Below are 4330 nucleotides of genomic sequence, written 5' to 3'. Positions count from 1 at the left end.
CCGCCGATGTTCCGAATGCGTCCATTGGCCACCGCAACAAAGAGGGGCGGGTCTGGGGCTCGGGCCTCTACAACCCTGAGCTCCGCGACGCTCTGATTGGTTCTAGGGGTTCCCGGGCGGGAGGCGGGGATAGGAATAGTGGGAGTGGGGCGGCCACGCGAAATCCGATCGCTGGGGTGTCCTGGAGCCTCGCGGGGCTGGAGCGTTTGTCCATGGGACTTAATATCGAGTTTCCCCCGGGGTCGTGGCGCTGCGAGGGTTTGCAACCGTGGGAAGCAGAGAGGAGACAGTTACCGGAGGAGCAACCCCGAGGTAGAGGAGGATTTGGAGCAGCACCTGGCTCTACCTGGGCGGATGGTCCTGCAGACAGGGACTGTTCAGATATGTGTATGCACGAAATCGAATCATAAAAAAAAAAAAAAAAAAAACCTCACATTACAAATCTCCCCCAAATTAACGAGTTAAGCCCAGATCTACTCTCTATTAGTCATGGTTTATTAAAAGTCCTTTTAAGCAATAAGCAACAAAACACCCAGGGGTCAGGCAGACTGTTAAGCCACAGTTCCTGGGTTAGAGGGGATGGAGAGCTGCTTCAAAGACATACACACCACTGAGACAGCATTTTCTTAAAACTATTTTTTAAAACTAGCTTTCAAAAAAAAAAAAGAAACTTTGCTTTTTCCATGAGAGAGGCAGAAAAAAAACAGAGACACCCCCAACAATGTCTTCCACTCTGTTATTCACCCGGGTGACTCGATTATATGTCACAGAATAACATTCGAGAATGGGACATGGAATGAGGCGACGGCCCCAGCAGCCCGAGCCCCAGGCCCAACAGCAGCTAGCCCTGATCACTGGCTGGCCTGGCAAATAGAAAAAAGCCCTGGGACCCAAACTTGGAACCTTCCCATGCGGGTCCCACATCATCAAGCTTTGTGGTACTGATGTGTCACAGGCTGACTCCCCATTCATTCATTCATTCATTCATTCATTCATTTATGGAGAGGTTTTTGCTATAGGGCACGAGCATTCACCAGAAAGACAGAGAGACAGAAAGCAAGAAATCACACTCCAGGGGGATGGCCATGCCGTAATCTCTTCTCCATTATCCTCTTGGGACCTTTGGCACGCACGTACATTCGCCAGTGCAAGTTTAAGCCACCAGGTCTGGGACTTGAACTGCGGTCGACTACATGGGAGTCCAGCGACATAGCCATTACACCAACTCTTGGTCCCAATTGATTTATTCATTTTTAAGAAATTTTTAAAAAGCTATTTATTTATTTAATTCCACTTGTTATTATTTTTTATTTGACCAGAAAGAGACAGGGAGAGAGAGAAAGGGAAGTGAGAAAGCAAGCTGCCAGGTCCAGGACTTAAACTGTGGTCGCCATGTGGGAGTCCAGTGCCTCAACCACCACACCACCTACCAGCCCCTATTTTTAAGATTTTTGCCATACGTGAGTACACTTACTGGAGAGAGATGGAAAGAGACACGGAGAGAGGGAAAGTGAAAAATCATCTCAAGAGAGAGGGCCACACCACCATCCCTTCTCCTCTATCCTCTTGGGATTTGGGGCATGTACTCACACACACCTGGCATGTTTTTCAAGCCCCTGGGCCAGGACTCCAACCAGAAGTTGGCCATGTTGGATCCAACACCTTAACCACCATGCCACCTGCTGACTCCCTTTCTAAAAATTTGCTCTAGTGTGGGGCCAGCAGGTGGTGTGGTGATTAGAGGCACTGGATTCCCACGTGGCTGACCACAGTTTGAGTCCTGGACCTGGCAGCTTGCTTTCTTGCTGTTCCTTTCTCTGTCTCTCTCTCTTTCTCTCTCTCTGGTCAAATTAAAAAGAAAAATAGCAATAACAAATGGAAATAAAGAAATATTTTTAAAAATTTTGTTACAGGGTGCATGTGCTCACTGAAGAAAAACTAGATAGAAAGACACAGAGAAAAATAGAGTGAGAAAGCACCCCTAGGGGGGATGATCATGCTGTAATCCTGTCTTCTCTATTCTCCTCTCAGTATTTTTGTGCATGGAGTCCAGCATGTTCTTCAAGCAGCCAGGTCTGGGGCTCGAATTGCATAGTCAGTCATGTGGGATGCAGCTGCCTTAGCCACCAGCTCCCTGGCTAGTCCTGCCCCATCCCCATTTTTTTTTTTTTTTTTTAAAAAAAGAAGGCAAGATGAGGTGGGAAGAGCATCAGACTACTGACCTGAGTCCTGCTCTAAATCCAGGTTTGTCCCTTGGCTGAACTGTGATAAGCCATTTCTGTGTTCTGGGCCTTAGCTGCTTCTCTCTGGAAAGAGGAGACCAAATCCTGAACTCTCCGAGGTCTGTTTGGGCTCTAAGGCTATACGATTCCCTGTCTTCCTCTCTGGCGGGTACCTAAGAACTGGGCCATAATATCCTTTCTCTTCAAACTCCAGGCCAACATACTGCTTTGAGAGGGTGAAGCCATGAAGAGAGCAATGCTACGTGAACCTTTAATGAAGAATATAGTTGTCATCTGGAGGGCGTGATGCCTGCAATTCCAGCTCCTCAGAGACTGTGCAAAGAGGATCTTGAGTTCCAGCCTAGTGTGAATACATTTATCAAAGAGCAACAAATGGCAGTTTCTGTATGCTAAACCCCATGGATTCCTATAATGACACTAGCCTTCTCCCAGAAGAGCCTGGTGAGGAGCTAATGCCATCTCTGGGGTGAAGCCAAGAGCCAGAACTCCAATGAGGAAACCTGGATTTTGAACCCAGCTCTTTTTTTTTTTTTTTTAAAGGTTTTTGCTATAGGGCACATGTGCTCACCAGATAGAGAGAGACAGAGAGACAGAAAGCGAGAAATCACCCCCCAGGGGGGATGGCCATGCCACAATCCCTTCTCCTCCATTCTCCTCTCGGGATCTTGGGCACACATGCACACGTGCCTGGCGTGAGTTTTAAGCCACTGAGTTTGGGACGCGAACCGTGGTCGACTACATGGGAGTCCAGCGACATTGAACCCAGCTCTTCATCATCATCCCCAAGACAGAGCCCAGGCCTAGGACTTCACAAATTCCATAATGAAAACAATGACCTAGGTCCACATAGACAAAGGGGGCCAGTTCATGAAAGTATCTTGAGGAATTCAACTGGAACAAGCAAACCTGAAAAAAGAATTCGGAATTTGGAAGAAAGTTATCCCCTCAGCTTGTAGCTGCCTCAGTTTTCATTTCTTTCTTTCTTTCTTGTTTTAATTTAATTTGTTTCATTTCTTTCATGATGGGGTTGAGACAGTAACCCTCAACAGGGTCTCATCACACTGCGATGGCCCCACTGCCAGCCCGGATCATGGTGCATGTGGTGTGTTTCAGGAGGACCTGGGATCTGAACCGTAGACTCAGAGTAGCTCCAGCATTGCAGGGTGGCACCGTACAGCCTGCGCCACTGTGGCTGAGCCTGTTTTCATTTCTTGATTAAAAGAGACATGCCTGGGACCAGCAGAGGGCATAATGGTTACGTCACTGAACTCCCACCTGGCCAACCATGCGGTTCAAGTCCCAGACGCAGAGGCTTGAGACTCGTGCTTGATGCTTGTGTGAGTGCCCAAATTCCCAAATGAAGAACGGAGAAGGAATTGCAGCTCGGCCATTCCCACAGGAGGTAATTTTTTGCTTTCTGTCTCTCTCTGTCTCTCCAGTGAGCACATGCACCCTGTAGCAAAAATCTCTCAAAAAAAAAAAAATGCATGCCTTAGAGAGTGATCTTCTTACTCACCTCAAAAGTCTCCCTCCCTTCCTTTTGTATTCCTTTCTTACATCTGTCCCTTTCTCACACTCCCCCCGAGTTTCCAGTCCTGGAGACTTGAATTTCAGGATGCAGACCTGCATGCAGAGGATGAGAATCTGGCCTGACAATCCCTCAGGAGAAAACTGAGCTCTCACAGTTCAGACAAACAGGCAGACTGATGAATATCGAACAACGTCAGGGGTCACCTTCCTTGGAGTCACTTCTGAGAGTCTCCTCTCCGGCCAAGTGTACACAACTATAATTACCCTATTAAACCAGGGCCTGCATCCTGCTTTGCCTGAATGAAAATCCTAGGGACCAGAGTGGGTTATTGGTTCATCTTCCTGCCTTCAACCACCTCAGGATTCCCTGACATTTGAGGAGAAAAGGCTTTTGTTATTAACCTCCACTATTCCAACCATTCATTCTCTTCTCTAGGGAAGGGGTGGGGAGAAGAGTTAAGGAACATGATGTGTGAAGACAGTTGTGAGATTTGGCTACTTTTCTAAAGACATAGGAGAGAAGCTTCTGAAGTGACCTGTGCTGTCACAGCGAAGGC

This window comes from Tupaia chinensis, unplaced genomic scaffold (assembly GCF_000334495.1).
Source record: "Tupaia chinensis unplaced genomic scaffold, TupChi_1.0 Scaffold142846_1, whole genome shotgun sequence".
Classification (NCBI taxonomy): domain Eukaryota; kingdom Metazoa; phylum Chordata; class Mammalia; order Scandentia; family Tupaiidae; genus Tupaia; species Tupaia belangeri.
Note: the sequence above shows the minus strand (reverse complement) of the source record.